This window comes from Coptis chinensis, chromosome 4 (genome assembly GCF_015680905.1).
Source record: "Coptis chinensis isolate HL-2020 chromosome 4, ASM1568090v1, whole genome shotgun sequence".
In the NCBI taxonomy this organism is placed as follows: domain Eukaryota; kingdom Viridiplantae; phylum Streptophyta; class Magnoliopsida; order Ranunculales; family Ranunculaceae; genus Coptis; species Coptis chinensis.
Genome location: NC_141459.1, coordinates 80,487,199 through 80,497,448, shown reverse-complemented (window position 1 = coordinate 80,497,448; position 10,250 = coordinate 80,487,199). Strand labels below are relative to the sequence as shown.

The window sequence follows — 10,250 nt, the reverse complement described above, 5'->3', positions numbered from 1 at the left end:
AACTCTGCGTCAGACCCTGTCTCTATCCTTGTTTGTTTTCGACCACTATTTATACTTGGGGTGGCAGTTTTGACACCACCGCTAAGCACCCTAAGCTAATAGAATCCAACCAAAGCATTAATGGGTTTGGGTTGGCCATGATTGAATTGAATTGATTCTGGGTTGACTCGCCCGACCCATTATATAAACATAAAATGGTTGGGTTTGAATTAAAATTTTTAACCCAACTAATGTTTAGTTGTCAGACAGGTCATGTCATCAACCCCGCTACCCATGTAACATGTTTGGTTGTACTTCTCAAGTATTTTAAACTTAAATTCTTTTTTTTTGCCTAGAGAGGTTTCAATTTTTTTTTTAAATTTTTTTTATTATGGCACTATCTTGCTCTAGAGTTTGGAAAACATTTTTTTTCCCTTTTTATTGGTGAAATAGAATTATATTAAAAATTGAAAAGTTGTAGGTAGTTTAGACTTAAGGTACAAGCCAAATGAGAGCTCAAAAGTATATGCCTTAGAGTTTCGGAAACAATCATGATATTCAATTTTCATAGCTATTTAATTGAATTATAGATAGATGGTTGATGTAGTCTAGTTATGAGTATCTCAAAGTTGTTGATGTGGTCCACCATAAATTGTTTGTAGCTTAAATGATTTGGGCGTTTTAGAAGAAAGAAAGGTAGAATCTTAGTTTAAGACTTGTATTGGTTCACTAGCTTATGAAGAACATTGAAAAGCTTAAGTTGTTTTAATGATTGAAATAACACAAACTTGAAAGAAAATGATTGAAATGATTGATTGAAAGAAAGAACATTAAGAAAGAAGATTGATTGATTGAATAACAAAAACAAATAAAAATATTAAAACGAAGAACAATAAAGTAAATGACTCAAATGAAAAAAAAACTAGAAAATAAATCTTACATGATACTTGAATAAGTCTAGGTGCATTCTCTCTCCCTAACTTTTAGTTCTTATACCCCTACTTTATGCTAATGACTGATTTGTCCTTCTCCATTACATTTGAGACACCTCACCTTTTACTTTATGCTTTTCCTTTTTCCTTTTGATTTTTTATTTCTTCTTGATCAACATAGGTTTTAGAGAAAGCCATCTTTTATGTTAAGGACATCTATCTCTGGTCATCTGAGTTGAGGACTTAACTTTCAGCTATTTGGTTATGAGTCCTTGACCTATGACCTTTGACTTTGACTTTGACTTTGACTTTTTCAGCACTTTTTTATAATAGCTTATAGTCTTCATAATAAGTGTAATTAAGACTTCTTTTGGTGCTATGACCCAACTTTTATGGTAAGTGGTCTGAATTTCTCTGTAACCGAAAAAAATACAATAAAGCAATGAGTTGTCTTTTTATTAAGCGTAAGAAGGGCTATAATACAGTAATATAAGGATAATAAAATGCACATTTGGGAGCTAATCACCACCCCCAAGTAGCATCTTGCTTGTCCTCAAGCAAGGATGAAAGAAAAAAACTAAGATCACAAATGAGTGATTTATTATAAGTTATACTAATCTCGTTTCGCAGAGTGCGATTGCATTTATTATATGCAACAAGGCCTTAAACCACAAGGAATTCTCTAGTGGAGGAGTTTTAAGCCTCGTGAGAGTTTTCCAGTGAAGGTACTCACAAACTTCTTCTATCTAGTACAAAGGGTCTTGTTTCCTTATTTATTCTCAGAAGTCCATACATCTCATTAGCGGGGAATAAGAACAAGCTCCTTTGAACTTAGAATAACATATGTATAGTAATTTAATAAATTAAAGATAAATATGCAAAACATGAGCAATAAAATACAAAAAGCGAGTCGACTTCCAAGACTTTTGGAGAACGTTCTTAAGGAGGGTTCCCACGGTGTGTTGCAATCACAATTGTCATTAGATTCACTCAAGTTTAAGTTCTCTCAAGTACATGGGACACTTATATTCCTCATGATAAGAGCCCAAAACTGTAGTTTTAACCACAGTAACGCAGACATACTTTTAGACCAATTATATGAGTAATAATTAAGAGTTAACACGATTATTTGTTTTATGCATTTCGGGCTTCAAAGTCCATTATGTGCGAAATGTGCCACTTTAAGCGAGATAAAGGAGCAAAGGTCGGTTACTAAGGAGTTCCGTGATTAAAGGCCAAGATTCAAGAAGACAAAGCCTTTCTAAAGCCCGGTCAAAAGCTGAAAAGTCGACGCGGGCAGAAACATCACACAAAGTCAGCAGAACTTCCAAAGGCCATATCTTTGGACTTAGACCTCGGAATGGGGCCTACCTTATGTCAAAACGACCGGCTCGGAAAGAGCTTTCCAATGGTCTAAGCCGTGATCCAATTAGAGGAGCAGAAGTGGATGAAAAGTCTGTTGAAGCCAACTGCAGCTGAAGAGGCCTTTTTGGACTGAAAGAATTGGGTTTTGGGCACGATTCTCGGCTGAAAAACATGGCTCCAAGCCCATGCATGATTTTTGGATCTGAAAGTATAAAAACAAAAGCTTAGCTCTTTGTTAATGGTAGATTTTTTAGTAGAGAATAGTAGATTTTTAGGTTAGAAAATAAAGGAGCTTAGAATAGAAAGTAGCCATTAGAATAGCTTCTAGATCTAGATTTAATTATTTTAATTAAGTTTAATTTCAAATCCAATTCTTGTTTTAGATTAAACTATTAGAATCATTACTCTTAATTAGTTTGATTAATAAAATAGCTAGTTGTTAAATTTCGATTCTTGTCATTTACATTTGTGTTAGATCTGATTCATTTACTACTTGTTATTCAATTATTAGTTATTAATTAGATTTTAATTATTGTTTAATTTAGATTAGTAAATTTCAATTCTTTATATCATGTTTAGTTTAACTTTAATCGGAAATGATTGCGTAATGATTCTCGGCTAAACCTCCATTAGAGGGGGTTGAGAAGCCTTGATGAAAGCTTGATTCCGACTATCGTAGAATCGTCGTAATTTCCTTTCCACTCTAGAAACGATTAGTTCACCATGAGAATGGGTTTAATCGTTCACATGCTAGTTATGAATTGGTAGGAATGCCATGTGTAATTAGGGATTAGGAAGAACCAATTGTTCTGCGAAGCAGTTCAATTCGGATTATGACGATTCGTCGTTAATAGGATTAAGTCGAGTTAAGGTGGAATCAATCCCCTCTAACTCCTTATCATCGAATCAACGTAGCATTCCCTTAGTTATTTTGATAACCGACTAGTTGCATCTTGTGGATAGTTGCATCGTAGTCTAGTTGCCTTTTTCGTAAATCTCTCATTAGACTTTAGAGATTGAATAATTATACTTAGAGAACATTAACATGCGGAAGGACTAGGAGTGGAGCGAATCACTCTACTCCACTATATCTCATAGGATTGAGAGTAGAAATCTTTGATAAAAATAGACATCATAAAATTAGTTTTAGTTTTACTTACGTTTTGAGTTTCATCGCTTTATTTAGTAGGCAAATATTCATTTTATGTTTTATCAAATGGCGCCCGCCATCTTAGTTACACTTTTCGCATTGTTTTCGTAGTGTAAGTACTTTTCTTAAAAGTTCCATTTCACCCACCCACCCGTGTTTGATTCATCTTGTGGCTTTCCGTTTCATCGTTGAAAAATTTCAGCGAAAATTACACTGAAGCAGCGCCGTGCTTTCGGGAAAGCACTGCGCTCCCTATACTTTGAACATGAGCGACCGCCCAGCCCCATGTGGCGCGACCAGCCTAAAACACTGTAATTTGAAAATTACCCGGAGCGACCGACCGCTTGCGCTTTTGTTAATTTTTCCAAATTCTACGGTTTTTGCTTTCGAACTTTGATTTTTCAAATTTTTCAGTGTTCTAACCTGTTATATACACTAAACACGCGTAAACAAGGCGCTATTCATAAAAGCGAAGCAAGGGCCTTGATATAAGGTATTCCTTTCTTCCACACCTCGCATCTCTGTTAGAGTTTTATACTAGTATATCGAGAATTGTTTGGAGTGTTGATGTGTTTAGCTAAGTTTGGTTTTTAGCCTTGTATGAGATTAAAGTGCGGCGAACAAAACACGAGCGTAATTACACAACAATGTCAACAAACAAGTCTATCTAGTATACCACCCACTACACCTCTAGCTACTATTTCACACACATCACGACCTGATGCCCGGCGAAGAAGAGACTCCTCTCTCGACTTCTACAAAAAGCCTTGGCGATAGCCCCAAATCTTGTATCGTTCTAGCGGACCCGATTGGGGATTTCGAATCCCCAAATATTTTTAATTTGTTACCCGTTTTCATGGATTAGACCATGAAAAACCTTATCGGCTATCATCGTAGGATTGAACAAGTCCTAACAACATTCCACCATCCTACGGTTGGTGCGGAACAAATTAAACTTCGAGGTATTCCCTTTCACCTTAGCCCGATAAAGGCAACGTCTTGGTTAACTTGCCCAAACGCCTAATTACGTGGACTCATGGGCTAAACTTGTTCAAATTTGTTTATGGAACATTTTTACCCACCCCTAAAGGCGGACGAGATGCTTTCCAAGATTCATTTCTTTTCGACAAAATCCTCATGAATCATTTTTTGAGGCTTGGAATCGTTTCACCGATCTCCTTATAGAGTGTCCACATCATAACTTAGCAAAGACACGTTAGTTAGGTGCCTTTTCAAAGGACTTCTACACCACCATAAAGAAGTCCTAGACATAATGAATGGGGGTAGTTTCTTAAGCAAAGGAGCCTCCGAGGCTTATAAATTTTAGAGGATCAAACTAAAGCGAAATAACAACTCTGGGGGTAGTGATGATATCCACCGCTCCGCTAGTTCATCAAATACTGATTAAGGCCGCCGGTATGTTTGAAATTAAACACGATTCGAGCTTAAAACTCTAATCGAATCACTTTCACTAAAAAGGTAGAGACCATTTCTGTTCAACAAAAGCCTATCCCGTCATGAATGTAAATTCAAATCCATGTAGTTTTACATTTGGAGCCCGAGCATCCCGACTCCCAATCGTCCTATAGCCTATGAGCGGGCTTGTTCTATTAATAGTGAACCTAACCCTTGGAGACAAAATCCCAACCGGTTGGAGAAATAACCAACACGTCACACCTCGAGTCTGACAATAATCAATATGTTAGGCCTACGCTACGGCTTTAACCAAGCCCCACTCACGACAAGGGCGAGGTCGGGGAATTTCAATAATTATAACAACCAAGTGCAACCTCGACAAGGTCAAGCACAAAGTCAAGGTAGTTATAATAATTATAATGCTAATAGAGGTATCGTTAGGTAAATAATAACTATCAAAATCCACCCATAAATAATTCCGCGTGAAATAGTTCGATCCACACCACCCGTGACTACTACACCCACACAACCGGATCGTCTTGACACCTTCATACAAGTGAGCCAAAACTTTTCCAAACCATGGCTCAATCTAACCAACAACTTCTTCTCTGATCCGTTAATAATTTAACCCAACAGTTGGCTCAAGATAAAGCCCAACCCAAAGGTGTGTTTCAGTCCGCATAATACCTAATACTAAAACAACAAATACAGCCTTTGAGGTAACCGATAATACTAGTAATGAATATGAAAATGTAGGTGAGCTAAAGGCCATCACCACTCTCCGTTTTGGCAGAGTGGTTGATAACAAAGTAACTATGCCTATAGTTACCCTACCCGATCGCCCTACACCTTATTTTACTAGATGCCTAAATAGAAACTGAAGAGCCTACCACCGTAGAGGTACCCGATTACAACACAACCTAAAGAAATGCGAAAGCCACGGTTAAACATCCAGGTGATACCATTGCTAAATATAAACAGAAACCGCCGTTTCCACAAAAATTAGCCGTGTTAACTAGGGATACAAATTATGAGGAGATTAGGGATGTTTTCAAGAATCTAACTATAAACCTTCCGCTTCCTCGAAGCTATAAAAAGCTACCACACCATGCTAAGTTTCTTAAGGAATTGTGTACTACTAGGCGTAAGACCAATATACCAAAAGGCGCCTTTTTTAGCGAACAATTCCCAACTTTATCGAACATAATGGAATTGTTAAAATTACAAGGACCACGGTCATCCCTCTTGTCTGATGCACCTTAGGAGATTCTTATCTGACGACGCGTTATTAGACTTGGGGGCTAAGCGTTAACTTACTCCCGTTTTATTTGTATAGACAAATAGGTCTAGATGAGATGCAACCCATTAAAATGGCGTTGCAATTAGCTGATCGGTCTATTAAGTATCCTAAGGGTGTCGTTGAAAATGTTATGGTAAAAATTCAGGATTTTTACTATCCGGCTGATTTTGTCATCCTCGACCGCGGAAGTGGATTCCGACTATGTCCCGATCATCTTAGAGGCGTCCTTTCACGGCAACTGCCAATGCGCTCATTAATTGCGCGATGGTTCAATGTCCATGTCTTTTGGCCATCTTCTTTGTTGAAGTCAATGTTTTAAAACAAAGAAAGACCGCGATTACCCGATTAGATCTATGGATGGAGAGGTTAGCATGATCGAGAGCTTTGCTTTCGAGATTATTTCAACAACACGTTCCCGGATAATCATATGCCCAAATTTCTTTCCTTTGGAAGTTCAGACTCCAACATTTCCATCCCTACACTAGTCGATACACATATTACGGATGAGGATGAGATAGATGACTTTCTCAAAGATGTAGAGGACTATCATAGTAACGAGGATATGACCAATCTAGATGAGCAATTCGATGAGTTTCTTAGAAGCGGTGATAATTCACCCTATCAAGAACTACTTTCCACAACATCCACCTCATCTCCCCTCCTTCCACCCTTTCAAAGGAATCTCGAGTTTGCACTCGATCCTGTTGTTTCTTCTGTGCTTCATAATTTTTTAAATTCACCTAGTAAACAAATACTTTAGAAGACAAAAGCGTGTGACACCTTCATTTTCAGACTTGAGACAGTCCCTACCTACACTATGAATGAGTTTTGTGCTAAACCCACATCCTCATTTTTTCCATGCTTTCCTTCTACAACTTACCCATATCCACCATATTCTCCACAACCATTCACTCTTCCACACTTATTCACTAGGACACCCTCTCGTTCAAAAATGAAAAAAAAAAGGTGCATGCTAGGTTAAGTAATAGGGTTATCCGACTTAAACTTTCATTTTACTAGGTTGCGTCATAGGAAATCTTGGTGCTTGATTGTGTTTGGATATGTTTTCTATGATATTTATTTATGGAATGATCCACAACTATTTTGGTTGTTGATATATGATAAACGCATGTTCATACATATGTTTAGATAAGTCTCGAGTATCGACTATAAAAGCGACTCAACTTTTGTGTTTGGTGCATTTCCTTTCATTTCCATATATTGGTGAGTGCACCATTAAGGTAACGGGCCCTCCCTACGGTGTGTGTGGCTGTAAGTACGGATCCTAAGTCCACGTTTAAACATAATTCACGTTTTCCACTCTTGCATGTTTTCTTAGGATTTTTGAGTCATGTTTCTCTATGGGGTGAATTATGTCCTTCTTGTTTATTGTTTTCTTTTAAATATATATATATAAATATATAAATATATATATATATATATATTAAAGAATAAATAAACATAGTAATATAGGAAGTCTCGAATCGACTTTAAAAGACCATTTCTAAAAACAAATTTTCTAAGCTCCATTGTAAAAAAATTTGTTTGGGGTGGGGTGTGTTAAATGTTTCCGAATGTTTAGAATGTTTATGTCCCATTATAGTTGCTTAGGCCGTTTAATTGTATTACGATTTGGGTTGACATAATCCATGATTTTAGAGTCCAATTGTTAAAAAAGATAACGTCGTCATGCACGCACTTTAAAGACGAGGTGTTTTCCACTATCTTATATGTCATCCACGGTTGGAATAGAGTGTTTTATGGATCATTGGATTGGAAATTCTCTCCTGATCATTTCCATAACTCATTCGCCAAAAATCGGACCAAGAACCACGGTTGGAATAGCAATTTTGATTTGAAGTTTCGCGAAAAATCGAAAAAAATCACAAATTTCGATTTGGGCTTGGCTTCAACCAGCCCCCAGCGCCCGCCCTTACCTTCACCAACGATTCGCGATCATCTTCCACAATCCACCATTAACCCCAAAGCTTAAAACAAAACCTAAAAAAAATAAAATAAAAGAAAACCTAAATTAACCCACGCCCACAATCAATACCCAACCCAAATCGATTTTATGAATGTGCCCTACCACCACCTCCACCAAATTAAATAAGCAAAAACCACGGAAATTCCAAATTTTGTTGCTTGCCGCTTTTACCACTCCACCACCACCACCACTGTTTGCTTCAGTTGGTCGATTAACAACCCACCACCACATCCCATTTAAACCCCACTACATTCCAAAACACCAATGGCTCAACAACGCCCGAATTTTGCGAGCAAGCTTTTACAGCGCGACCACTTCGGCGCCATTTTTCGGTGTGAAATGATCGGTCGAGGCTGGAATAGCTTGTGGTACTTTCGGAAGCCTATTACCACGAGGACTTAGTCCGAAACGGTTCTACAATCTGAGGGAGTTGGAAGGGGCGAGGATTTTGTTGTGGTGGCGAAGAGGAGGAAGGAAGTGGCGACTGGTTGTTGGCTGAGATTCTAGGCATCCCGCCTAGAATCCATTTGGATGTCACGTTGCAGGAGTCCCAACATAATGGGGTAGAGCCATTGATGAACGAGACAGTTACTGAAGGGAACTACAATGCGAGGTCGCATTGTGTTCGTCGAGCTTCCCTTAGGACCAACCACGGTAGGCTTTGCATTTCGATGGATTGGTCGGAACGTCCTGGGGAAGGAGAAGGTCAGCGACATCGGCCTGAACTGCCTCCACATCTTATGGATACTCCAGGAGCAGAAGTATGAGTTCTGCATCTTGGAGTTTTTACTTAGCATGATTAGGGGAGTAGGGAAGTCCGTTGCCCTCTCCCCCGTGTTGATAACCAAGATCATGTTGAAGTTGAGAGCAGCTCAGGCGACTGATAGGACTTACATCACCCTACACCATAACCCTCGCATCTATAAGGAGGTGTCCAACGAGTTTGGAGGTTGGCTGAGGATAGAGAAGAAGAAGAAGAGGATGGTGGAGATCAGAATGCCGAGGAGGCCGGGGAAATCGAATGCCTCGGAGGATGAGGAGGATTTGACTTGTTTTGATCGGATGCCTTGGAGGTGTTGGTCGGGCGCTTAAACGCATGGCTGTGATTCATCGTGGGCATCGTTAAACTCAACACCATCTGCGAAGACCTCCGGACTCGACGAGGGAAACGATGCATCATAACCGAGATCCGTTACCGAGAGAGGGATGAGAGGTGGGAACGGATGAGGGCGAGCTAGAAGCTCGGCGCCCGATTCGGGAAGAGATGCTTACGATTCCCACCTCACGGGGACTCTCCTTCGAGGACACACCATCGAGGCCGGCGTCGTCGCCCGAAGGGCGAATGGTCTTGGCCCATTAGAGCCCAAGAGCGATCTCTCGGACCGTGTGCCCTCCGCTACCGATGCGGAGTAGTTAGGGATAGCATCGTTTGATGTTTTATGTTTATTTGTAGTTTCATTATTGTTATTTATTTTAATGTAAGTTTTATTTCCGTAATTTGAATTTTGTAGTGAAATGTACTCGAATGAAAATTTTAATATAATCGCGGTTATTTTTATTATCGCGTGGTTGTCTCATATTGATCCCACCTTCCCAAATTGTTTGGGGGTGGTTTTATCTATTCGGATGATTTTTATATAACCCTCGTGTTAGAATTTATTCTTGAGTCAAGGTGAAAATATGGCCGATTAGGCATATCCGAGGAATAAGTATAAGGGTAGGATGAAATCTAGATTAAATAGGTAGATTCTATCATAAATTCAACCTAAAAGATACTAGGTTTGAATTAGAATCAAGATAATGAGTTGTTTTAGTTTTGGGTTTGGAAATTTTAGGATTTCCGAAAAACTGCCGTAATTAGTTTTGGCAACTTCCCCGATCCGTTTTAGCAACTTAAAACCTATATAAACTTCATACATTCTACACTCACAACTCACACTACACCTAAACTCCATCACTCACCTTTCCTCCCACGATTCCCGCGTTTGGCTCATTTTTCGAGTTTCAAAACTCGACGCTTTCTCTGGGAGGCGCTTTTCGTGCTCTGCATATTTTTTCTGAATTTTTGTCGAGGCTTTTCGGCGCCAAGCTGGCGACCGCGCTCAAACACTGGAAATTCCA

The 10,250-nt window shown here is 39.0% G+C and overlaps 1 pseudogene; it reads right to left on the bottom strand.

Moving 5' to 3' along the window:
- Positions 1-4,535: 4,535 nt before the first annotated feature.
- On the bottom strand, positions 4,536-4,630 carry LOC147505038 (small nucleolar RNA R71; annotated as a pseudogene).
- Positions 4,631-10,250: the final 5,620 nt, after the last annotated feature.